The sequence below is a fragment of the Euleptes europaea genome, chromosome 5, assembly GCF_029931775.1.
Source record: "Euleptes europaea isolate rEulEur1 chromosome 5, rEulEur1.hap1, whole genome shotgun sequence".
Lineage (NCBI taxonomy): Eukaryota > Metazoa > Chordata > Lepidosauria > Squamata > Sphaerodactylidae > Euleptes > Euleptes europaea.
The window spans coordinates 10,205,741-10,233,594 of NC_079316.1; the positions used below are offsets into that span (position 1 = coordinate 10,205,741).

The window sequence follows — 27,854 nt, forward strand, 5'->3', positions numbered from 1 at the left end:
TGACAGTTTATGGTGAGTCCCACAAGACTCCTGTCTATTTTCACAAGGCTTTTTTAAATTTAATCGCCAAAGTGTTGCAGCTGGGTAGGGTTGCCAACTCCAGGTTGGGAAATTCCTGGAAATTTGGGGGTGGAGCCTGGGGAGGGATCTCAGGTGATCTCCCAGAATTACAACTGATCTCCAGACTAGAAAGATCAGTTCTGGAAGCAGTGGCAGCTTTTAAACCCCACCTCCCCAGGCTCCATCCCCAAATTTCCAGGAATTTCCCAACTCAGAGTTTATTTTGTTTGTTTCTTTCTTTCTTAAATTTCTAGCTTGCCTCCCCAGCCAGAACCAGGCTCAGGGCGGGTTGGCACAGGCAATGCTATTGAGACCTGTTTCCATTTGTTTTGTAGCCCTGTATCCTTTGATGTGGTCCTTTGGACGTAGCCCTTTGCAGATGCCCGCAGCAGAATGCACCCGGGGACTCCGTGCTGCCTTCAGCCTGGTTTTATAATGCTTGCACATGTTCATGCTGAGATGTGAAGCCCAAACAGGATGTTAAAACTGTAAGTTCAGATGTTGCTTATTTTATCAAAAATATTTATAGCCCTCTTGTGCCTCTGCCCATGGTGCACAAAGTGACTTTCTTAAAATTAACAAATATAATGTCACACCAGCAGAAAGTACACACCAAAGGAAGCAAGATACAACCTCTGCTTAAAAGTTACCAAAGGCATGATGAAAGGAGCTCTAGAGTCAAGTCTAGAATGAACTTTTACCATGATTAATTTGGCACCTGAAATGACAATATAAAAATTGGTATTCTTTTAAACATTTTCATGTAATTCAGTTCTGTCTAATTTGCTACCCCTTAAAGCCTGGCACCCGTCTCATTCACCTGTAAGTTCAGGCTATCCTTGATACTCTGTCTGCTCTGGACTGCTCAGCTTCTATATCTACAAACAAACAGATCTTACAAGTGTTTGTTCCTTAGTTTTCCACAAACCTGGTATTTCCCCAAGGATTTTGCTGAAAACTTTATTTTAGCGTGATCCTGTCGTGCAGAGTTTTTGATTTGTACCATGAAGCACAGGTGGCTACGAATGTAGGCCTATTTTTTGTTATCTTTTATTACAATATTTTGCTAAGTCGATGCAAACTGAGAGCTCACTTTTTCTAAAACCAAATAGAATACTAACAAAATTCTTCTCTTTTTCCTTGGCTCTAAACTAAGGAAGACTTTAACCAGGAGAGGGTGCTGTTCATTCAGATTTCTAATAAAAAATGCAAACAAGTTTAGGACGTTCCCTGTTATCTATGGCTTCTTGTTCTGGGAGTTTGTCAGTATCAGTGTTTTTTGAGATGATGCACGCTGAACAAAAAATCCCAACTTTAAGTATATATGTCAGAAGCAGGCCATGAAGACAGTTCATGGTTGCGCTCCCAGGTGTTGTTTTGCAGTTCTCTCCAAGGCCAGATTAGCTCACCACTCCGTGCCCTGTGTTTTGACTTTTTAGATTCCTTCAGTGTGGGAATTGCTCTGTACTCCTTCCTGCCACTGGGAGGGGGGTTGCCAGGGTTACTTGTTATCTCTTATTGCTTTGTATATATGCCAAATGCTTTCCCTTAGCCCCTCACTAGTAACACCTTGAATATTGACTTCTGTAACCTGTCGTGCTTAATCAATAAAACTGCTTTCGTGGACTTGCCATCTGCTGGAGTCTGTTTATGGGTTTGCCGCAGGACTAGAGCTGACAATATACTAATTTCATCTGAACTTGCTGAGATGGAAGGAGACCTTGGGGTCACAGTGGATAGCTGGATAAAACTTTGACCCAGTGTGCCGCAACAGTGAAAAGGGCAAACTCTATGCTGGGAATTATTAGGAAAGGGATTGAACATAAAACAGCCAATATTATAATGCCTCTGTATAAATCTGTGGGGCAGCCTCATTTGGAATACTGTGTGCAGTTTTGATCCATATATCTCAAAAAGGACACCGCTGAACTAGAAAAAGTACGGATGAGTGCAGCCAAGATGATTAACAGGTTGGAACACTTTTCTCATAAGAAAAAGCTGAAGAATCTGGGACTTTTCAGTTTAGAAAAGAGACAACTAAAGAGGGGCAAGATAGAGGTTTAGACAGTTACATATGGGCTAGAGAGAGGGAGCAGAGAGAACTTTCTCCCTCTCCTAAGATACTAGAACTCAAGAGCATGCAGTGAAGCTGATGGACACAAGATTCAAGATATAAAGGAAACATTTATTCAATGAGTGATTAAAATGTGGAATTCGCTGCCGGAGAATGTAGTGCTGGCCACAGTTATATATACAGATGGCTGTAAAAGGGGATTAGACAGATTCATGGAGGATAGGTGTATCAGGGGCTACTAGCTGTAGTGTCTAAAGGGAGCCTCCACATTCAACCTTTGAATATCAGTGCCAAGAGGCAATATCAGGGGGAGGTTTCATCTTCTGTGCCCTGTTTGTTGGCCCTCTGTATTTAAAATGCTTTTTAATGGACAAATATGTTAACGGATGAAATGTTTTAATGTTTGCTATCTCAGGGACCCTGAATTGGGTAGAAAGGTCGCATAGAAATGTTATAAATAAATACATTGATAGCAATGACATTGTGAGTCATCAAGATACCACAGGGCTTGCCGCAACATACTAATTAAGCTTTCTTACTGGAATGAATTAATCCAAATCCTGCTAAACATTTATCTTTGTCAGAGGTTCCCAAATTTTTTGTCGTGGAGCACTTCAGGAGAGAAATTCGTCACAGAGCACTAATTTTCATCTAGCACCTATATACTAAACCAAATGATGGTAGTATTTTTCTTTCCAATCTCTTCATGGAGCACTAGGAGATGTTTCGCGGAGCACCAAGTGCTCCACGGAGCACAGTTTGGGAACCTCTGGTATATGTAACTAATTTTATGAAGTTTTTTTGCACGTGAATCAAGAACGCATGTGAAGCTTGTAATTTTTATAGCCAGAAGGCAGGTGACAGCCTCCTAATCACGATGTTTAGATAGGGGGTGTCAAACATAAGGCCCGCGGGCCGGATCCAACCTCTTATCCAGCTCTTATCCAGCCCGCAAGATACCCACCTCCTCCACTCTTGATATGGGCTGGTGAGGCATGGCCCAACATGACCAAGTGGCATTTACGTCTTTTTTTTATGGGACTTTTTCCTGGAGGTTGTTGATAACCCAAGTTATGATTATAATAATCTTGGGGGCTTTCTTTTCCTTTTTTTTAATAGAAGAGATAAGGCTTTTCTCTCTCTCTAAGCTTATGGAACAGCCAAAAGTCACACTTGCATCCCCTCTTTATTCAGTTTGTCCTGAATAAAAGTCAGATGGGAAAGGTTGAGAAACATTCTATGAAATATCTCATAGCAATACAGCTCATCTTATAAATTCAGTATACAGAATATCCGTGTTTTCAGAACTGGCTAGTAGACTTCCTTTATGCCCTTTTTGTTCCTTTAGGGAAGCATATCTGCCTGGTGATCTTGATGTTTGTGTGCTTTTATTCCATAGTTTCAGAGGTAATGACTGTTCTCTAGCCTTCACACACACACCTGGGTCACTTTGATTTATTTAAGCACAATGTCCCTAGCTCTTTCCTCCCAGGAAGTCACGTGGTCTCTGTAGAACACCTTATTCCTTTTTGGATAGGTTGGAGATTAACAGATCTCTGTCACTTTGCACCTTCTGCTGCTTAATATCCAAATTCAAGATTACAGTTGCTAAGGAAACCTCATAACAGCTGTGAGAGTCCATCTGCATAGGATTTACTTTTCCCTGATTAAAACTCTATAAAGCAGATCCCTGGCCTACCTCATTAGAGCCTATGTTCATTTATGCATGGGAGTTTTATCTGAGGTTCGTTGCTCGCTGGACCCACACTTTCCTGTTGGGAGTATATGCGCCAGCAGTCTCCAACCTCAAACCAAGTCTCCGCCCCTTTATATGCTGCTTTGTAACTGGCTTATTTTGTAGTGCTTACTGTGAGAGAAAATCCCCCCCAAAAACCCAATTACCAAATAAAGAAGTATTTTAAGAAGAAAAAACAAAAAACGCAGGATCATGCTTCATGTTTCTATAACTTAAGATGGCGTAGAACAGCGGTTCCCAAACTGTGCTCCACGGAGCACATGGTGCTCCGTGAAACATCTCCTAGTGCTCTGTGAAGAGATTGGAAAGTAAAATACTACTGTCATTCAGTTTCGTATATAGGTGCTAAGTGAAAATTAGTGCTCCGGGATGAATTTCTCTCCTGAAAAGTGCTCCATGACTTTAAAAGTTTGGGAACCGCTGGTATAGAAGCTTGTTACAGTGTAGATACTATAATACCTGGATTTTTTAAGAGGAGAGGGAAGTAATAGCACACATAATATTACTTCCAGAGAAGCATGCCGAATATATTAGGTGCTGTGGAACACAGGCAGGAGGGTGCTGCTTTAGTTGTCTTGTTTGTGGACTTCCTAGAAGCACCTGGTTGGCCACTGTGTGAACAGACTGCTGGACTTGATGGGCCTTGGTCTGATCCAGCATGGCTTTTCTTATGTTCTTATGAAGCAGAAATCCACAATACATTTTCTGTATGGTCTTAGTACTGTCACAGGCTTTGACATATAGAGCACATGAACATGGTATTGGTGTTGTACATATGTAGAATTATTCAGAATATAGCACCACAAACACAACATACAGAAAATGTATTTCCTTTTAAAATACTTAAATGCATTTCCTTTTAAAAGGAAGAATACTCTTATGCAAAAGGCTTTCTGTCTCTTACATTTACATTTCACTGTTCACATTCTTACAGACACCTTAATAAGTTCAAATAACTTATCAAGTAACATTCACTACCTACTGGAAAACTTCCAGTCTATCATGACCTACTGGAGAACTTCCAGTCTATCATGACCTACTGGAGAAATTCCAGTCTATCATTACCAATGGCCTACTGGAGAAATTCCAGCTTGGACATCAGAATCAGTACTGGCTACTGGAATATCCATTAATAGCATACTGCTAGAATTCTAGCAGGATCACAGATGTTAAATGTTATGACATCATAGACAGGTGTACAAGTGCACTGTCCAAAATATACAAATATTGTAATGTGAACTATATTATGTTTTATAATTTACATATGGATACTAGGCTCCTAGAAATTAATGCATAGGCTCAAATGAAAGCTATTTTTCTATAGATGAGAATGATACTAAATATGAATATATAGAGTAATGATAAAGCTTAAAACTGATTGTTTATAGTTAGCAATACAGTCTCCTGCCTTGAGAAATTCCAGCATGTTTAGGGAATAGGTTACTTGAAATATTGAAGGCTGCTTAAAATAGAGCAGTAATGCACAGCCTCAAGGTAACTGAAATAGTATAAATATAGACCCAGTAAGACTGGTACTTCAGACTTCTCTCTTAGAGAGTCTCAGAAAAGGCTGATCGGTATGTATGGCTTTACTAATATATTATTCTAGAATTTCAATTAGATACTTTAACCTAAATCAGTGGATTTTGACTGTTATAGTTGAAATGTTGGATTAAGATTTTGAATAGTATGTAGAACTTGCTTGCTTAACGGTATACATTGTTACATACATTGTTGCTGCATATACAAACATTGTTAAATACATTGTTGTTGAACATAAATACTTTATAACTTGCATTTACACATTTACTGGAAGTATATCAATAAAAAGACTTGCTTTTTAAAAGTAGGTAAAGTAGTTGAGTCCTGCTTAGTAGGTGACTGGCTGAATAAGATAACATATCCCTTTTCTTTTCAGGAAGGGGTCGATTCTAAGAGCCTAGTCTCTCGAAAGGCACTGACCCGCTTCAGTACTTTTTTAAAACTATTGAAGAAGAAGAAGAAAAATCTGCATGGTGATGTTTAGAACTCAACAGACAAAAAGAGTGGCCCTCCTTGGTGCGCTGCGCCCTTTACAGCCAATACAGGAGAGTCTCGAGGTTAATTGGGGGTTACCGCATTATGTATTCCCACCGATGTATTAAGAGTTTGAAACTCTTATAAAAAATACTGTTCGCACTTTGTTTGGCCCTTTTAGCTGTGAAGACGTCGTCCAACCATTTTTTAGCCGTGGCATCCAAAAACCCTTTTAAAGCGATGTTTTTTACAACATTTTCAAACTCTTAATACATCGCTGGGAATACATAATGCGGTAACCCCCACAGTTTGCTAATGTGGGCTTTCCTATTGAGATTGGTGTGTGTGCTGCTGAGCTGCATGACAAAGGAAATGTGCATTCACCGGGGAGGCTGGCAGCCAAAGGAAGAACACCTCCTTCTGCCATAGTCAGCAGAATTTTTCTCATCTCAGAGCCAGGAGGATGAATTGTCTGACCACATGGAGCAGAGTAACAGGTCAGCAGGTGCTTTGCGCTTCCTCCCCCCCCCCCCATTTCCCCCATTTATTCATGGGAGGTTTTGCCTTGGATTTGCCCCTCTCTAGATGCACATTTTCCCCATTTGAATTCTCAAAACTCTGCATGGGGGGCTTATTTTTGAGTTGTGAGAATTCAGATGGGGAAAATGTACATCTAGTAGAGAGTGGCAAATCCAAGACAAAACCTCCCAGGCATAAATGGCCCTAGAGTATTGGAGTCTGAGAATACTTTTGCTTTTTGGAAAAAACACACGCTTATTTATAAATGTATAAGATGAGTCATTTATGGGTCTGGCCAAAAAGCTATGTTAGTCCCAAAGCAACTAGTAGGGAGCCAGCGTGGTGTAGTGGTTAACAGCGGTGGTTTGGAGTGGTGGAGTCTGATCTGGAGAACCGGGTTTAATTCCCCACTCCTCCACATGAACGGTGGACGCTAATCTGGTGTACTGGATTTGTTTCCCCACTCCACATGAAGCCAGCTGGGTGACCTTGGGCTAGTCACAGCTCTCTTAGAGTTCTCTCAGCCCCACCTACCTCACAGGGTGTCTGTTGTGGGGAGAGGAAGGAAAGGTGATTGTAAGCCGGTTTGATTCTTCCTTAAGTGGTAGAGAAAGTCGGCATATAAAAACCAACTCTTCTTCTTCTTCTGGTTCTGATGGCTGCAGTTCTGTGTCTTTAAATGTGAAAGTGCCCCAGCATTCAGAAATGGAGGGTAGAGAGTATAATAATAACAGCAAAAGGAGCTCAAAGGAGTTCAGAATCTGCTCCCTGTTTGAAGCCACTTTCCTCCAGGTCTAGGGCTGTCAACCGCCAGGTGGTGGCTGGATCTTTCCTGCTGTTACAACTGATCTCCAGGTGACAGATACCAGCTGCTGTGGACTCTAAGATATTAAGCCTCACGGAAGTCCCTCCCCTCCCCAAACCCTGCCTTTGTCAGGCTCCACCCCCAAAACAGGTATTTCCCATCCTGGGATTGGCAACTCTACCCAGGTCTAATATCAGAAATGACCCTGGCTGAGAGAAAAACACTCGGGGAGAGTAGAGTTGCCTCTTTGGGTTAGGAAATTCCTGGCGATTTGAGGGTAGAAGCCTGGGGAGGGCAGGGTTTGGGAACACCAATACAACCCATTTGAACATTGCAACAGCACTTAATATATAAAATAATTCAATAAAAACATAAACTTTCACTTTAGAACTATTTCAAAGTCGAGTTAAGTTGGTTGTGGATCTTCTTTAAGAGAGCAGGGAAGCAATTAAAAAGTATCATAGTGATCAAAAAGTCATATCAGGATTCTGTGCTTAGCTGTACCATGATATATTGCTAGGAGATTTTGGGAGACCTCTTCCTCAATGTCTGTCTGTTTCCTGTTTCACCTGTTAGAGCCAGTGTGGTGTAGTGGTTAAGAGCAGTGGTTTGGAGCAGTGGACTCTGATTTGGAGAACCAGGTTTGACTCCCCACTCCTCCACATGAGCAGCTGTGGCTAATCTGGTGAACTGGATTTGTTTCCCCACTCCTACACATGAGCCAGCTGGGTGACCTTGGGCTAGTCAGGATTCTGTGTTTAGCTGTACCATGATATATTGCTAGGGAATTTTGGGAGACCTCTTCCTCAATGTCTGTCTGTTTCCTGTTTCACCTGTAAGTGAGAGCCAGTGGGGTGTAGTGGTTAAGAGCAGTGGTTTGGAGCGGTGGACTCTGATTTGGAGAACCGGGTTTGACTCCCCACTCCTCCACATGAGCAGCTGTGGCTAATCTGGTGAACTGGATTTGTTTCCCCACTCCTACACATGAAGCCAGCTGGGTGACCTTGGGCTAGTCACACTCTCTCAGCTCCCACCTACCTCACAGGGTGTCTGTTGTGGGGAGGGGAAGGGAAGGTGATTGTAAGCTGGTTTGATTTTCCCTTAAGTGGTAGAGAAAGTTGGTGTATAAAAACCAACTCTTCTTCTTAAGTAAATTCTGTTAGTGAATTTTACAGATTGAGCATAATAGACAGTGCACAGTTTGAGCATAGTAGATAATACACGCTGTGTGTGTGCTGTCAAGTCACAGCTGACATGGCCACCCCATAGGGTTTTTTCAAGGCGAGGGACGTTCAGAGGTGGGTTGCCATTGCCTGCCTCTGTATGGGCTGAGAAGGTTCTGAGAAATCGTTGTTTGTATATGCTTCTGTATATGTTTGGCTGTTAGCTGTATTTTTTTAATAAAGAGAGGGTTCTGAGAGAACTGTGACTGGCTCAAGGTCATCCAGCAGGCTTTGTGTGGAGGAGTGGGGGAATCAAACCCAGTTCTCCAGATTAGAGTCCACTGCTCTTAACCACTAGAAGAAGAAGAAGAAGAGTTGGTTTTTACGTGCCGACTTTCTCTACCACTTAAGGAAGAATCAAACCGGCTTACAATCACCTTCCCTTCCCCTCCCCACAACAGGTACCCTGTGAGGTAGATAGGGCTGAGAGAGCTGTGACTAGCCCAAGGTCAGCCAGCCGGCTTCGTGAGTAGGAGTGGGGAAACAAATCCAGTTCACTAGATTAGTGCCCGCCGCTCATGTGGAGGAATGGGGAATCAAACCCGGTTCTCCAGATCAGAGTCCACTACTGCAAACCACAACTCTTAACCACTATACCAAGCTGGCTCTCATAATGCATGTTACTGATAAAGAAAGCTGGTTATATTGTTCAGTACAACTATATAATTATTGTAACATCTGCCATTGTTTTTCAGAAATTGCCATCTATTCTCCACAGCTTCCAGTGTCAAAGCATCTGGTACAAATGTATATACTCTTGTTAGTACAGATGTGCTGTTTTGAAATAACAACCTCTTTGCTACTGACAAGGAATGGCAAGGGTGTCCCAGCCACTCCGTTTGAGTCATTTGCAGGAGACTACTTAAATTTGTGAGCTGGATAGGCTGTCAGATTGGCAGTGGCTCTCCAGGGTCTCAGGCTGAGTTCTTTCACCTCACTAGCCACTTGTCCTTTTATCTGGAGATGCTGGGGTTTGAACCTGGGACCTTCTGCATATCAAGCACATTAGATGGATTGACTCAATCAAGGAAGCCACTGCTTTTAGTTTGCAAGACCTGAGCAAGGCTATTAATGACAGGAGGTTTTGGAGGTCATTAATTCATAGGGTCACCATGGCCATTTATACATGGGAGGTTTTGCCTTGGATTTGCTTCTCTATAGATGCAGATTTCCCCCATCCCAATTCTCAAAACTCAACAATAAGCCCCCGTGCAGAGTTTTGAGAATTGGGATGGGGGAAATCTGCATCTAGAGAGAGGCAAATCCAAGGCAAAACCTCCCATGCATAAATGGCCTATGAGTCAGACTTGACGGCACTTAACAGACACACAAGACATGGTTCGTCTGTTCTACACATATTTTGATTTCTCTGTTCTTGATTGCTGGCAGGCGAATGTGTGAACTGTCTCCTCTGGAGAGGACTGTGTTTAAGATGATGTGGTATCATGCCAATTCACACATACAGTACAAGTGAATTACATGTCACCCCATTCACACATATAAGTGAATTACATGTCTTTGGTGATCATTGCCTGGAGTGGCTATGTTCTTATCTTGGTAACAAACATTGGCATTTTTTATAGTTGTATTGTGTTCCCGAAATACTCAAAACATTCACCATTGTGTAGTTTCATATGTACTACTATAGGCACTCCAATTTCAGCAGTTCTGAGCCTTCCACATAGTGCATGCTTCTCAAGCGTGGGTGGCTATGGGGCCATCAAAGTGCTAATGAGAACATAAGGATTGTCTTCCTAGATTAGGCCAAAGTTCCATCTGTCTTGAGAGGTTAGCTAGATTAGCCTGGCAATTTTGCGCACCAGACACGAAGGTGAAAGATATTCCTTGTTCTTGGTTGTCTTTGAGCACTGAGATTCTATTTAGCAGACATGGCTAAGAGTCACTTGCTGTTTATGCGTGGTAATTAGCAGCGCGTTCCAGGCTGAAGTGCCCCTCATATATTTTTTTATTTCTTCACGCCGAACCGTCATTCCAGGCATCACTGTGAAGCCGGCGCATACCAGCTTCGCATTTCTTAAAAGCCCCTTTAAGGTGACCTTTTGTATTTGCTCCGCCCCCTGCATCGAAGCATTCACTGAAGAAAGCATGCAGAATCCCAGCCGCGGCTTAGCTATGCAAACAACTATTACTAATGTCTATGCAAATAAAGGAGCAGGTGAGTGGGGGGTGGAATTTGTTTGATTTCTCCTCTTGCATCGGGACCTTGAATAGTCATTTGAAAGGTCAAATTTTAAAAATCCGCATTGAGCAAGCATCAGAATCAACCCTGCATAAATGGCCATTGCTAAAGGTGTCTTCAGTGAATGTGTCTAACCCTCTTTTTAAAGCCACTTAAACCAGTGGACGTTACAAAATCAGCCCTGACTCAGTCCTAATGCACAATTTGTGTGTATCCAAAATGTGTGGTGCTGGAGATTTTTTGTTTAGGCAGGAAACATGCCTTCCAGACACCCTTATCTCAGGCTTCTTCTAGCAGAGTTTCTAGCTGTGATATGGACAACTTTCTGAAAGCGTCGGTTGAAAGCTTTGAAGCAAATTCATTTTCCTTCCAGCACCTGCAGTGGTGCTTCTTGTCTGACCTTTGCTCCCCTTTCTTTTTCAAATTATTCCCAATTCTGTGAAAACCCATGTTTTGAAAAGCTTTATAACAAATCTTGTACTTTGCTGCAGATTCTGAAGTCTCTTGGTTGTTGAGTTGTTGAGGTTTATATTATTGCTAAAGACAACACCCAGCATAATTAACTTGTGGAACTCCCTGCCCCAGGATGTGGTGGTGGCTGCCAACTTGGAAGGCTTTAAGAGGGGAGTGGACATGTTCATGGAGGAGAGGGCTATCCATGGCTACTAGTCAAAATGGATACTAATCATGATGCATACCTATTCTTTCCAGGATCAGAGGAGCATGCCTATTATAGGTGCTGTGGAACACAGGCAGGATAATGCTGCTGCAGTTGTCTTGTTTGTGGGCTTCCTAGAGGCACCTGGTTGGGCCACTGTGTGAACAGACTGCTGGACTTGATGGACCGTGGTCTGATCCAGCAGGGCCTTATGTTTTGTCCCCAGTACATCCTCCTCAAGATTTTTGCCCTGTTTCTCAACTGCCTCTGGCTGGAAGCCAGGCAGGCTTGAGATGAAGAGAGACAGCACTTGCTGAGACCTCACGGCTCCCTTTTCCGGGCTGCCAGACTTGTGCAGACGGCTGGCCCTTTAATTAGGCTGGGCTTGGAGCTGTTCAGTTCCCTTACTTCTGGCTCTGAGGAAGCAGAGAGAGAGGGATTGCTGCTACCGCACTGAGAAAGCCTGTACTCCAGAGAGTCTGCAGAGGGAGAGAGAGGGAAGGGAGAGTATGTGTGTTAGCGAGACATTCAAGGAGAGAGACACCTGCCAATTCTCTTCTTGCAAATAGAACGGCAAAGGCTTAAAGGTCTCGGTCTGGATGGCAGGAGCCCGTCAAGAAATGTGCTGATTTCATAGCAATTCATCTTCAACCAGGTACGTTAAAAATGCAGATGGCATGTCATTCTCCAGGTAAGCCCTTAGCATTTAGTTACCTCGGGTAACTTTGCAGGGCAGCAAAAGAGTAGGTGGAGCTCGGCAGAATTGGGAGTTGGCAGCTATTTGGGACCCTTGATCTTTTTGGGGGGGAACCTCTCATGAGCAGGATATGTCTGGCCTGCCCCTGAGAAAACAATAACTTTAGCTTACCACGGTTTCCTATCCTTTTCCTTTTAAAAACAGCATCGCAAAGAGGATCTCTCAACTTCGTCCTAATGACCAAGAGACCCATATTGCAGACGTGACCCACATTTTTTGCCAGCGAGAAAGGCAGCAAATGGAGCATGGCATGCCGGATGTGTAGGAAGCAGCTCCTGCTGCATTGTCGGCTGATCTGCACTTTATGTATTGAATATGTACCATATTAATAATTTACCATAACTCATCATAGCATATTGGTAAACGTTCCTGGACCTCCGTTAAGTCTTCAGTTTGAGGCATGTGGGGTTCTTTTTAGTGGTCCTTCTGGTCGACAGACTTTTTGATACAAGCTACTGGGCTGGAGGTTAGCTGGACTGATTCTCGCCAGTTTCCTGGAAACTGACACATTAGGCTGAATGTACACACTGCAGATATGGTCAGGCGTCTAGCAGTTTTAGTAAAAACCGAGGGGGTATTGAACCCAACTGTTCACCCATCTTCTTGGGTCAGGAAGTCCTCTTTTAGGTCAAACTCCTGGGTCTATGCAACTTGGATGTGATAAGGGGGCGCCAGCCTAGAATGACTTTGACAGGCATTTCCTTTGATGTGTGGCTTATGTGTTTTTTCTTAAAAGGATATTTTTCTTTCCTGTTTTCTGCTCTGACTGAACGGTAGTGCCAGGAACAGATGGTGGATCCCAGCAAGAGGCTCCGTCTTAACGCCTGACTTTTCTGCTATAACTGTTTGTGGCAGTACATCCGGAAGTCCGTTTCTCTAGGCATCCCTTGAATCAGTAGGGGAAAGGGTTCCATCAATAGATGTATAATGATTTAATTGGGATAGTCAGTAGCCTCAAATTGCAGAAAAGAGGTGGAATTTTTTTTGTGGGGGGTTGCGTATACGTACAGGTGCGCATAGTGTAGTAAGGGCAGGCTCAGGGCAGCCAGTGAGGTGTCTCGGATAATCCCTCTTTAGCCTAATGTCCTTATCTCACAGTTGTGGAAAGAAAAATCTCATCAGTTTGTGTGGGCCGGCTTGCAGTTGCTGACTCTACTCCATCTTCCAGCCTAGACGGTGAGCCTGACTGTTCACATATCTTTGTTCACTTGTTGCTGCTCTCGATGCTTTCTGTGGGGTTGTTCACAGGTACTGGCTTACTGTCTGTACGAATGAGTCTGCCTGTCTTTGTAGCACAGTGTGGGTGATGGTTGATAAATTAACAACTTGTCTGGAGCTCAGAAAGTGGTGAGAAAGTGCTTGGTGTGGCTCTACCTCTGCCCCTAAGCTAGAATGGACCTGGTCAAAGAAGTTGGTTTTTATATGCTGACTTTCTCTACCACTTAAGGGAGACTCAAACCGGCTTACAATCACCTTCCCTTCCCCTCCCCACAACAGACACCCTGTGAGGTAGGTGGGGCTGAGAGCGCTGTGACTGGCCGAAGGTCACCCAGCTGGCTTCGTGTGGAGGAGTGGGGAAACCAACCCAGTTCACCAGATTAGCCTCCGCTGCTCAGGTGGAGGAGTGGGGAATCAAACCCAGTTCTCCAGATCAGAGTCCACCGCTCCAAACCACCGCTCTTAACCACTACACCATGCTGGCTCAGGTAGTGGGGGAGTTTACATGGGTACTTTATTTTATTTTACTTAATTTATATCCGATTTTTCTCCCCAAGGGGACCCCAGGTAGCTTACATCATTCTCCTGCTTTTATCCTCACAACAGCCCTGTGAGGAAGTTTAGACTGAGGGTATGTGCCTAACGCATGAAGCTGCCTCATACTGAATTAGACCATTGCTCCATCAAGGTCAGTATTGTGTACTCAGGCTGGCAGAGGCTGTCCAGGGTCTCAGGCAGAGGTCTTCCATATCACCTACTTCTTGGTCCTTTTAAGTGGAGATGCCGGGGATTGAGCCTGGAACCTTCAGCATGTCAAACAGCGGTTCTTCCACTGAGCCACAGCCCTTTACTCAGCAAGCTTCCATGGCAAAGTTGGGGTTTGAACCTGGATGTCCCATATCCTATTACAACATTCTAACGCAGATCACTTCTTAGTGGATAAGAGCGGTGGTTTGGAGCGGAGGACTCTGATCTGGAGAACCAGGTTTGATTCCCCACTCCTCCATGTGAGTGATGGAGAACCAGGTTTGATTCCCCACTCCTCCATGTGAGTGACGGAGGCTAATCTGGTGAACTGGGTTGGTTTCCCCACTCCTACACATGAAGCCAGCTGGGTGACCTTGGGCTAGTCACAGTTCTCTTAGCGCTCTCTCAGCCTCACCTACCTCACAGGGTGTCTCCAATGGGGGGACCCAAGGCGACTTACATCATTCTCCTCTTCCATGTTATCCTCACAGCAACCCTGTGAGGTAGGTTAAGCTGAGAGAGTATGACTGGCCCAAGGTCATCCAGCGAGCTTCCATGGCATGAGGGGAGATACGAGCCCAGGTCTCCCAGGTACTTGTCCAACACTCTTAACCGCTACATCACGCTGGCTCTCTTAAATGGCCAATCCATCCCCACTATGGGCAGGATTGTGCAGAACACTGAACTCTGATTTTCTGAGCACTTAGTCCTGTCCTGGGATACCAAGCACCACTGCCCACATGCATCTCTACAGTCATAGGGACTAGGAAAATGGGTATATTACTACAGAAAAATCCTTGACCAAACTCCAAATTCCATACTTGGTCAGTGCTGTCATGGTTAAGCAGAAGACACAGAACACATGAAGGCGCTCTACCACTGAGCTGGGGTCCCTCCCAGAACACTGACAAAGGACATTTATGCACAAATTTCTTTTGTCGTGGGTTGTGTACCTGTTTCAAGCAACTGCAATGCTTTTATATCCTGATATCTCTATCAACAACAGATGGGATCTACTGGACTAGTCTACCAGCAAATTTCCTATCTTTAATTTTCGAAACGGGGCAATTGAAACTCAACAAATCGGGAAGCGGGTTTATCTTTCATTACAGTAGAACTGCCTTTTTAGATAAGGCAAAGCTCTGTCTAGTTTCAGCATTCTACTTCCAGCAGCGGCCAGCTAGATGCCTCTCGGTCATCATAAACAGGGCATGATAAAGGTTTATTAAATTATGTGTGGGGGTGGAGAAGGTGAACAGTGAACAGAGAGAACTTTTCCCCATAATATTACAACATGCAACAAAATTGATGGAACAGTAGTCTCAGTACCAACAACAAGGGCAAATTCAAAGGATAATTAACTCTGGGATTCACCGCCACAGGATATAGTGATGGCCACCAGTTTAATTGGATTTGAAAGGGGTTTAGACTACTTGGAGACAGCAACAGAAGGAAGCTTTGGTCTCTGTACCCTGCTTGTAGGACTTTCAGCGGCATCTGCCCGAGTGCTGTGTGATACAGGATGCTGGGCTAGTTAGACCATTGGTTGGATCCAGAATGGCTGGTCTTATGTTCTTGACTACCTTTGTCTCCGTTATTTGCTTTTAGGGCTGCCAAGCCCCCAGTCAGGGCACGGGATTCCGTGCCCCGGATTCCCGTTCCCCACCGCTGCATGGAGGTGAAACAGGAGGGAAATTAAAACAAACAAAAGATTTTTTTAAAACTCAACTGTCATTGCCCGTCCAATGATGTCACTTCCAGGGAATACCCTGGAGGTGACGACAGAAGCTCTAGGAATTGCCAGAAACTCTGTGGGAAAACCATAGAGTTGCTGGCGATTTCTGGAGCTACCACCAATGTTTCCAGATATTCCCCAGAAGTGAGATCATCGCTGTAGCCATGCTGTCCCCTGCCCTGCATGGCAACCCTATTTGGCATAATGTCTCTGAACAAAGAAGTTCCATTTATCTCTCCCTTTTTTTGGCAGTATACTAACATATGCTTTATGAATTTGTTTAGTCCTTTTAAAATCCATCTAGTCTTTTCAAAAATCCACGTTTTGTGGAAAGATGCTTTGTCAGTTCTGAGCTTACTGCCATCAAACTTGAGTGGCTCTGAGTTCTAGAATTACTCCCTCTCTATATTGATCATCTCTGTTACTCTTTACTCTTCCCCCCCCCCCCAAGCTAGAAAGCCCTGATCATGTAGGGTACCAACTCCCCTGTTCCTAAACTTGCTGGGAAAGTAATTCTTCCCCTTTCATTTTCCCCTTCTGGGTCTATAGTTCGTTTTTGTGGCTTCTGTGCAGTCCCACATGGGACTGCGCAGGCGCAGGCCAGCCACGGAGAAGATTAGCAAAGCTTCTGGAAGAGTCGGCTCCCAAGGAGCGCTCCCCTCCCCCCCATCAGTGACCAAGCCTTAACGGCTTTTCCCGCCTAGGAGTCACCTGACCGGGGGGTGGGGAGCACTCTTCCCTCAGTTCTCATTCTGCCGCCGCGGAGAGAACAGCGAAATATTGAGCTTCAGCGTATCTACTGACTGAGGTAAACTTTTTAGATAAATTTACCTCGAAGACTTAGGAAGAGTGTATGGACATGGCCTTATTTAAAAAGTGCCGCACGTGCGGTACTAAAATGGCTTCGTCAGATGAGCACCAGGACTCGTTTGGGCGAGGGGCATGTGGTGGCGGCGTGTAAGGCCTGCGCTCTATTTACGCACAAGTGTCGGCAACACAGAGCAAAGAAATTAATGGTGGCTGTGTATGAAAAGTCCCTCCGTCCGGATCAGGCTCCGAGACCAAGTTCCCCAGACTCCCCGGCTACCTCATCCAAGAGAGGGATCTCCCACATGCCTAGGGACGCTAGGGCCATGTCCGAACCACCAACAAAAAAGCACAAGGACAAGAAGAAGAATCCATCCTCTCCCAAAACAAAGAAAGGGGGAGTCTATTCGGTCTGCACCAGAAACCTCCGCCTCAGGGATCGCCCCTCGGCGTCGAGTCATTGACTCCGAGTGCGCCTGAGAGAGTGGTCGACATCGAGGAGAAATCACCAAGACACCGAGCTCCTTCTTGAAAGGGATCTGGGTCCCCGAGGCATACATTCGCCTCGCCACGACGCCGTGCACCATCAAGTAGAGGCTCAACGCCTCCTGCGGAACGGGGCCGGAGCCCGCACTATCGCCTGCAGAGTGCTGTTGCACCTGCCTTAAGGCACCCTCACACCCCATCGCCATCGGGGTTGGAGGTTCAATTCTCCTCGTCGGAGGATGAAGTCTTGGAGGTCCCCGAGGTCATTATCTCTGACCCAGAGGAATCCCTGACGACGGAGACGTACCATTGGGATTGTGTCCCATATCAGGACTGGGGTCCATGGGGATACTGTCCTCCTCCCTGGTATCCGCAGTTCGGTTATTTTGACCCTCGGCGCCAGTACGACGTCGGCTATTACCAACGCCAGGTCGACGCCAAGAGTTACCGCCAGATCGACGCCGAGGCTTACCATTGACATTGAGGCGACTCTGTTATGGGCCACCAACATCGCGCAGCTATCCAACCCCCACCGCTTGACATCAACCCTCCTCGACGCCTCAGGGAACCTATGTCCTCGGTGGGTCCGAGACTGGATCCGGGCATTGCTGATCCTCTCTCCTCGACTTCAACAGCGGTCGGCGCCGAGGAGCAACCTTCAGCGGCGGCTTCGATGTCGAGACCCTGGCAAGTCATCGACATCGAAGTCAGCGACGACGACGGCGAACTGGGGTTAGAGGCGTGCTCGGAAGACACTTCCCTTCCGTCCCCAGATGACAACGTGGGAGATCCCACCCCGGTATCCCCCACGGAAGACCTAAGGGTTTTTTCCAAACTCTTACTTCGTATGGCAAAGGCCCTAGGGTTGTTAGCCATTCAGGCAGACCCCAAACCATCTGACCCCATTATGGGGGTTCTGTTTAGCCCTGATACAGGACCGGCTAAGCTGCCCATGGTCCAGGGCATTAAGGAGGCTGCTATGGCTAGCTGGCAAAGACCGGCCTTGGTGGTAGCCTCGATTAAAAAGATCGAGAATTTATACAAGATCAATGAGGAAGAGGCTGAATTTTTATATAAACATCCACAGCCCAATTCCATCCTCACTGAAGTGCTGGCTGCTAAATACAAATCAAGGTCCCACTCGGCACCCCTTAATAAAGAAGGGCATAAGTTAGATGGACTAGGGCGCAAGCTCTACTCTTCGGCCGCTCTGGGTATCCGTATTGCCAACTTTGGCGCCCTTATGGGAAGATACCAAATGTCTCTATGGGACAGGGTATCAGAGGTATTTGATTCTCTGCCTGAAGACAAGAGAGCCCTCTTGAAGGGCCTCCAGTTAGAGGGCCAGAGACTGGGTAAGAACCAGATTGCAGCCTCCCGCCATATGGTAGAGGCATGGCATCAAGTATAGTCCTCAGATGCCACTCCTGGCTGCGGGCATCCTCGCTGGCACCAGATGTCAAGGCTAGGATTGAGGATATGCCTTTTGATATTAAAGCGAGGTTCTGTGACTTAACTGATGAGGTTTTACATAATCTCCGAAAACAGAAAGCAACAGCGAAGTCCTTAGGGGCTACCCAGCAGGATGGTCCCTCATACAAGCCTAAACCCTTCTACAGGCAATCCCAGTCCTATTATTCTGGGAAATTCAACAGGCCCCAGTCATGGGGATACCAACAAACCCATTCCCGCCATTACCCCGCTGCCCAGCAGGAAAAGAGGTTCACGCCTAAGGGGTAAGAAGGGAGGATACCCCCCGCATGACAACCAAGGGGGGAAAAAGAACGTGTCCTGATTACCTGGCGAAACACTGCCAGACCCAGTTGTATCAGTGTTACCAATGCCAGACCCAGTTGTATTAGTGTTACCAATGTTTTTCAAACGGCTGTTTCCTTACTTTAGTAAATGATTACAGATTTCAGATGATTCCTGGGTCTTGAATATCATAAGATCGTGTTACTTCCTAGAGTTCACTGATACCCCGCCATGTACCAATCCTGGCCCAGGAACGGACAGGATCTCAGAGGTCCTGCAAGAAGTGCAGACTCTGCTTCTGAAGGGAGCGATTCAGGTTGTCCCGCCCACTGAACCGCAAATAGGATTCTACTCCAGATACTTCTTGATTAACAAGAAGGGTGGAGGCAAGAGGCCCATTATGGACCTAAGGGATCTGAATGAGTACATCCAGACTAAGAGATTCAGGATGTTATTCCTACGTGTCATCTTACCCCTCCTTTCGGCTGACATGTGGTTTGCAGTAGTGGATCTCAAAGATGCGTACGTCCACATTGCAATCCATAGACAATGCAGGAAATTTCTTAGATTTAGATGCCAGGGGGTCACCTATGAGTATACGGTCTTACCGTTTGGGTTATCCCCTGCCCCGTGAGTTTTCACGAAGGTGATGGCGGAGGTGGTGGGATTTTTAACGCTACAAAATTGCACCATCTTCCCCTATCTTGACGACTGGCTGGTGGTAGGCAGGTCTCGTCAGGACTTAGCCGACTCTCTCACTAGGGTGACCAACACCTTGGCACACCTCGGGTTAATTGTCAACCTAGAGAAATCCCGTCTCACACCTTCTAAGGTGGTAGACTTCATCGGAGTGACCCTAGATGCTGATAAGCATTCTGCCTTCCTGCCAATACCTAGACTTAGGGCCATTCAGAAATTGGTGAGGTTCTTCACATCACAGAGGTATCAGAAGGTGGTGGTGATTCAAAGGTTGTTGGGACTCATGTCATCTATCACTGCGGTGGTCCCATACGTGAGGTTACGCATGAGACCCCTGCAAAATTGGTTCTTGAGAGCCTTCAGAATCAATGTCGACCCCCAGGGGAAAATGTTATCTATTCCCAGAACAGTTATTCATTCATTGACTTGATGGGCGCAGGAGACGAACCTTCTCAGGGGTGTTGGTTTCGGTGTCACCTCACACGACATCCAGCTATTTACAGATGCCTCCGTGGGGGGTTGGGGGGCACATTGTGGAACCCTTACAGCTAAGGGAAGATGGACCCTCCACCAGGCCACCTTGCATATCAATTTGTTCGAAATGAGGGCTATTAGATTTGGCCTTCTTTCTTTTGCAGATATTCTCATTCAGAAAACTGTGCTCATCACCACAGACAACACCATGGCTATGTTCTACATAAACAAGCAGGGGGGCACCAATTCCCTAGCTTTATGCCAGGAGGCGTCCCTCATATGGGAATGGGCTATAGAACGACAAATATCCCTCAAGGCCATTCACGTGGCAGGCTGTTCCAACATTATGGCAGATGCCCTAAGCAGGGATACTTCCCAGGACCACGATCCCCATCAGGTTTCTAGAACCTATCTTCCAAGCGTGGGGTTGGCCGGAAGTAGACCTGTTCGCTACACAAGACAACACAAGGTGCCCTCGGTTTTGCTCAAGGGCATCTCGGGAAGCGTCTTCACTAGGAGACGCATTTCAGCTCCCTTGGTCAACAGTTCTGATGTACACCTTCCCTCCTATCCCTCTGATCCCCAGGGTGCTAGGGAAGGCCCTCCAGGACGGAACCAACTTAATCATAGTAACCCCATTTTGGCCAAAGAGGCCATGGTTTGCCACCCTTTGGAACATGTCCCAGCAGAGGTATATCAGGTTTCCCGATTCCCCCTCCCTACTGACCAGGGGTCAAGTGCTGCACCACAACCCAGCCTTACTGAGCCTAGCAGCCTGGAGAGTCACTCGGTGACACAATGGTCAGACAGGGTGGCCCATGTCCTCCTCTCAGCACGCAAACCGTCCACTAGGAGAGCTTATACACTCAAGTGGACACGATTTTCCGCTTGGGCCTCGTCTCAGGGCATTGTACCACAGAGGTGTCGTTTACCACAATTGTTTGAATACCTTTTGTCCCTGAAAGATGGTGGTTTATCTGATTCATCGATCAAATGTCTCCTAGTGGTTATTTCTGCCTTCCATGGCGGTGTGGATTCCTTCTCTTTGTTTTCTAATAAACTTTGTAAAAAGTTTCTGAAGGGCCTACAGAATTTATTTCCCCAGGTACGAGCTCCAGTTCACCAGTGGAGTCTTTCCTTAGTCCTGTCACATCTAACAACAAGACCTTTCGAGCCCATGGCTTCCTGTGACGTGTCTTTGCTATCTTATAAAACAGCATTTTTGATAGCCATTATGTCTGCCAGAAGGGTCAGTGATCTGAGAGCCTTACGGGCAGACCCTCACTTTATCAAGTTCTTCTCTAATAGGGTCATCCTATGCCCAAGTTTAGCATACCTCCCCAAGGTGGTTTCAAAATTTCACCTCTCACAGTACATCACCTTGCCTGTGTTTTTTCCAAACCCACAGTCCCCTTCCGAACAACAACTACATTCTTTGGATGTGCGTAGAGCACTGTTATTCTACTTACAGAGAACAAAACCTTTCAGACAGATTGACAATCTGTTTATTGTTTTAAGGGGACACATAAGGGGAAGGCAGTTTCCACTCAGACACTATCCAGATGGGTGGTATCGGCCATTAGATTGGCTTATCAATCAGCAGGGGTAGACTGCCCTCTTCACCTGCATGCACATTCCACAAGAGCACAAGCAGCCTCAGCTGCCTTCGCCTCCACGGTCGACATCGCAGACACCTGCAAGGCGGCGACGTGGTCCACACCGACAACCTTCATTCATCGCTATGCCGTAGATGTTGACTCAAGAGCTGACGCAGCTGTGGGGAAAGCAGTGTTGAACACGTTAGTTCGTTGACCATCACACACCCACCTCCACAGTAAGTGAGCTTTCTATTCTCCCATGTGGGACTGCACAGAAGCCATGAAAACGAAAAACAGTGTTGCTTACCTGTAACTGTTGTTCGTTGAGTGGTCTTCTGTGCAGGCACACATCCCTCCCTCCTTCCCCGCTGTGGGCTGGCACCGTAAAAGAGTGTACTCCCCACGAAGGCGATAGGAGAACTGAGGGAAGAGTGCTCCCCACCCACCGGTCAGGTGACTCCTGGGCGGGAAAAGCCATTAAGGCTTGGTCACTGATGGGGGGGAGAGGAGCGCTCCTTGGGAGCCGACTCTTCCAGAAGCTTTGCTAATCTTCTCCGTGGCTGGCCTGCGCAGTCCCATGTGGGACTGCACAGAAGACCACTCAACGAACAACAGTTACAGGTAAGCAACACTGTTTATTCGTTGTATGACATGGTTATTTTTTTAACATACTGTGCTTTCAGTAACACACTAAAAATGGCTTGTATCCCCCTTTTTAAATATAAAAAAGAATTAACCCAACAAAAATACAAGATCAGAAGATGCCAGAAAGCCATAATGTGCCAAAATTTAGTGAAAACTAAAATCTCTGCCGTTAACACTAATTCAGACCCAAATCCTGCTGAAAGAGGCTAGCCTTTATTCATCTTCTGAAAAGAGGTGGTTCCAAATATGTATCCCCGGAGAGGAAGTTCCAGACTTTTGATGCTGTCACTGAGAAGGCTCTGTCATATATGGCCACCTGACAACCATCTAACGGTGGTAAAACACAGAGCAGGAACTCGCCTGATCACATAAGAACAGAGGTGGGTTCATTCTGGAAAACAGGGCCCCCTAACCTTTTTGAGCCTGTGGCACCTTTGGATTCTGACACAGGAGGAGGGGACACAATCCAAAATAGCTGCCACAGCAGGCAGAGCCACACATACAAAGTCCAAGTACAGGGGTACTTTAAACAATACACTAGGAGAGAGACAGAACAAAACCAGCACTGTGATGGCACCTGCCTTCAAAGCAATGTTATTTAATCTGCACAGCCAATTAGATCTTCAGTGGCCAATCAGAAGTCAGGCTGGGCAAGAGCACAACCTGGCCCCACCTACTTTCTGAAACACTTGGCAGTAGGGCTGCCAACCTCCAGGTACTTAGCAAAAACACAATTACCTATACTGAATTAACTAAGTTAGCAACAACTAACAGCATGTAGGCTCCACTTTCAGAATATCTTAATTGAAATAAATTTCACAAAACACAATAGGATCATATGCTATATTCATGCAAATAAAAATAAGAGTTTCACAGAGAAATCATAGTGTATATTCAACAAGTACAGAATGTGTTATTCTCACACACAAATCATAGTATATTCAACAAATACAAAAATCCCAACACAAATGCAGAAATGCTTTGGCAATCGGACTCTATGGCATTGAAACCCCTCCCCAAACCCCACCCTCATCAGGCTCCGCCCCAAAAATCTCCCGCCAGTGGCGAAGAGGGGCCTGGCAACCCCACTTGGCAGGTGCCAAAGTAAGGTGTTGGTGGTCACCATGAAGCCCATGGGCCTCATGCTGGGGAACGCTGCTAGAACAGGTGACCCATTAAATTCTCTGGTCCCAAACCTTTGAGAGTTTTAAAGGTTAAAAACAAGCACTTAGAATGAGGTTGGAGTAATGTGATTTGCATAGATTTTTTTCCCTGCCTGCAGATGGGCAGCCACATTCTAGATCAATTGTCGTTTCTGGGAACTGTTCAAAGGCAACCCCCACATAAAAAGTATTACAATGAATAATCCAATGCAAAAGTCACCAAGATGTATAATTGTGGCAGGTCAGATTTCTTCAGGTATACCAGCCTAAGTTGGTAAAAGAGTACTTCTGAGCACCCATGATCAGTAGGGTTGCCAGGTCCCTCTTTGCCACCTGCAGGAGGCATTTGGGGTGGAGCCTGAGGAAGGGGAGGGAAGGCAATGCCATAGAGTCCAATTGCCAAAGTGGCCATTTTCTCCAGGGGAACTGATCTCCATCAGCTGGAGATCAGTTGTAATAGCAGATCTCCAGGTAGTCCCTAGAGGTTGGCAACCCTAACAATCAGTGATAGGTCAGGAAGAATGTCCAAACTATCAACCTGGGCCTTCCCAGAGAGAAAAATCTTTATCCAGCACAGGTTGACTCCCACCTCCAAGGTTAGGCAAACCCTCACTAAATACCCATTTAGTGAGGGCTAAGCTTTAATTTGTTCACCTTCATCCAATCCACCACTCTGTCAGGCACTAGTTAAGCAAATCCACAACCTACTTAAAACCAGATAAGAAACAGGCAGAGCTGGATGTCTTCTGCATAGTGATAACACTGCACTTAAAACTCCAGATGACCATCTCCAGTAATTTCATGTAGATACTAAGGTATTATAGGGAACGTATTTACAGTACTTAATTTATAATATCCCAGCTTTCTCCCCAATGGGGACCCCAAAGCAGCTTACATCAAACGACGTGGAACCTCAGATGCCACTAGGAGGAACAGCAGTCTCCTAGCAACACTGCTATGCCCACCCTTCTTAAGGACCAGATCCGCTAAAGATCAGTACCTTCCCACCCAACCAGGGAATTCAGAAATAAAAGACCAGGGTTGAACACATGAAGAAGAAGAGATGGTGTTTATATGATGACTTTACCACTTAAGGTAGAATCAGACTGGCTTACTTTCCTGTCCCCACAACAGACACCTTGTCAGGTAGGTGGGGCTGAGAGAGCTCTAAGGGAGCTGTGACTAGCCCAAGGTTACCCAGCTGGCTTCAAGGGGAAGAGTGGGGAAACCAACCCAGTTCACCAGATTAGCGGCCGCCGCCCACAAGGAGGAGTGGGGAATCAAACCCTGTTCTCCATATTAGAGTCCACCACTCCAAACCACCGCTCTTACCCACTACATTACACTGGCTCTATTTCCTGCCACGAGTTATCAACTAAGCTGACCAGGGCCACTTCAGAGTTAAAAGGAGGGTAGAAAACATATGTAAAAGGATCTAGACCAGGGGCGTCAAACTCATTTATTACAAGGGCCAGATATGACATAAATGTCGCTTGGCCGGGCCATGCCAGGAGTAGGGGGTGGCTGCCTTGGCTGGCAAGCCCACAGAGGCTGGGAGGTGGTGGCCTTGGCTGGCAAGCCCGCAGTGGGCTCACCAGCCCAGATCGGGACTGGAGGGGGAATGGTTGCCATGCTAATGATTCCACAGTCCAAATCGGGACTGGGGGCATGGCTGCCTCGGCTGGCTTGCAGGCCAGATAAGAGGGGCTATATCCATCCCATGAGCCATGTTTGACACCCCTGATCTAGACAATCACTTTTGTCCAAGAAACCCTGGAGCTGACCAGCTGTCAAAGGCTTTGTTGCCTTGCCCAAGCATGGAATATTGGCGATTGGCCTGTCACTATTAAGACAGGAAGCAGCTGTATCATAGCCTTTATAAGTCGCACAGGGAGCATGCCCTCCCTCATTGAGGTGTTTCCTGTCCCCTCCATTCTCAAAGCTAATCTACTCCACCACCATCCCATCAGCCAGAGGCACCCCCAGCAGCCAGAAAGGAGAGGTGTGGGACACAATGGTTGCTGGTGTCACCTCCCCAAGGATCTTATCCAGATCTTCAGGTAGCACAAACAGAAAAGTAGCCATCAGAATCGGTGGAGTCAACCATCATATCCACTGTGTGTGGTGTGACATGTAAACTGGGGTGCATATGAGGGTTTGTTGTTTTTGTTATCTGTAAAATGTTTATCATATTATTCATGCCAGGGCTATCAATCTCCCACCTCCACCATTTCCTGTGGGCGAGAGCGAGGCAAAGCATAACTAATTGAAGTAGTTCTGGTGGTTGATATGTTTCTGGGGTTGCCAACCTCCAGGTAGTTATACAAATAACTCACTCTACTGTAAATAGTATTAATGTAAATGGAACAGTAGTAGGCAGAAATAAATGAATAGAATAACGGACAATAGATAGCAAGCAGCAAGACAGCCAAGGCTGTGACTGTATTACAATGAAAATAATTATAAAACGAGGCTAAGCAACTGAGGTTACAAAGCAAGGGAGTAACAACGTCAAAAAGAAAAAGAACCAGCTGAGAAAAGCTGATAAAAGGTGCAAAAAAGTTCATATAAGACTTAGTCATTTTCTAGTCCATTTCAATGTATCTTCAGGTGACGGAGATGCAGATGGTAACGCGGCTCTGGATATATTCCAGCGTTTTCGCTACAAAAGTAGCTTCATCAGCCAAAAAGGCTTAATATTACTATTCCTAGGATTAATATGGAGCTCCTTGAAGATACATCATAATATAGTTACAAATTGTAATATAGTTACAATTTTCATTGTAATATAGTTACAGCCTTGGCTGTCTTGCTGCTTGCTATCTATTGTCCGTTATTCTATTCATTTATTTCTGCCTACTACTGTTCCATTTACATTAACCTCCAGGTAGTAGCTGGAGATCTCCTGCTAGTGCAACTGATCTCCAGGCCATAGAAATCAGTTCCCCTGGAGAAAATGGCTGCTTTGGCAATTGGACTATATGGCATTGAAGTCCCTTCCCAAACCCCGCCCTTCTCAGGCTCTGCCCCAAAAACCTCCTGCTGGCGGTGAAGAGGGACCTGGCAACCCTAAATGTTGCAGACAGAATGGTAGTGAAGTCAGATTTTTTTCACCATAGTCTGGACTCTAAAATGGGTAATTCTAACCAGCAATTGATTAGATTGGCTACTGTCACGCCAGCCCCTGCTGTTTCATTTTCCCCTACCTCCTTGGTAAACCATGGTACCAGTCAGACTCCAAAAACGATTAAAATAAGCGGGTAGGAGAAAAATTTCAGCCCAGAACAAACCAGGTAACCAAAAAAGTTGAAAAGAAGAAGAAAAGCCTTGCATACGGAAATATCAATGTCAGTTATTAAAAAGCTGAAACTATCAAATTCTACATTTAGGAGCCAGCGTGGTGTAGTGGTTAAGAGCGGTGGTTTGGAGCGGTGGAGTCTGATCTGGAGAACCAGGTTTGATTCCCCACTTCGCCACAGGAGCGGCGGAGGCTAATCTGGTGAACTGGATTTGTTTCCCCACTCCTCCACAGGAAGCCAGCTGGGTGACCTTGGGCAAGTCACATTCTCTCAGCCTCACCTACCTCACAGGGTGTCTGTTGTGGGGAGGGGAAGGGAAGGTGATTGTAAGCCGGTTTGAGTCTCCCTTAAGTGGTGGAGGAAGTCAGCATATAAAAACCAACTCTTCTTCTTCTACGTGGTGAGACAGAGGCATTTAGGAGCCATTCTGTCAACTTCCTGGACCATTCTACAGGCCAACCACAACTTCAATAGGGCTACCAGTTATGTCTGCTGGGAAGTCCCCCAAAGTTGTTGAGAACCCATCTGGATCTGGGGGAAGGGCGAGATAGAAATCGAGCATAATAAATACATAAACAATAGGTCCCCTACCCCTTGCAAAGGTAGCAGCTTAGCAGAAAATGATTGGTCCATGACAAAGGAACTATGGAAAGTGTTTTCCCCATTTATTATTTTCCTCATTCTGAGCAGAACCCCCCCCCCAAAAAAATAAATTCCTATCTGATGATATTAAACCATATATAATTTGAACAGATCTGTTTGGGTAGCGAGCTGGGTTGTATACCAACCAACAAAACCTCTAATTTGTCCCTCGAACCTAGCATCAGGTATGCACACCTAACTGTAGTGTAGGGACAGCTGGTTGAGCTTACAGTGCCTATTAAGGGGGATCTAATTGCAGTAGATCGCAGCGACCTCACCTTTCCACCCACCTGGCCTTTGCTGCTGCTGAACTGAAAATCCAGGTGGAGTTAATTAGGAAAAAGAAACTCCTTTCACCTCATCCACCCAGATCTCCATAATACATGCTGTCTCCGAGCGTTCATCCAGGATGATAGATTTTCCTCTTACCAACCCAGCAATTAACAGTAGCTTTAGATCAGATAGGGTAATGGTTCGTCAGCTAGTGATGTTTCCGCTGCAGGAAAGAATAAAACAGG

At 45.7% G+C, this 27,854-nt stretch overlaps 1 protein-coding gene across 1 annotated transcript in view; it reads left to right on the forward strand.

Annotated features, from left to right (window-relative positions):
* The first annotated feature begins 6,296 nt into the window (after window positions 1–6,296).
* Window positions 6,297–27,854, forward strand: part of VWA5B2 (von Willebrand factor A domain containing 5B2) — a 69,138-nt gene continuing 47,580 nt past the window's right edge. The window contains exon 1 of the mRNA XM_056849991.1: window positions 6,297–6,403. The gene's annotated coding sequence lies outside the window, so the exon portion shown is untranslated. The remainder of the gene's footprint in view (window positions 6,404–27,854) is intronic.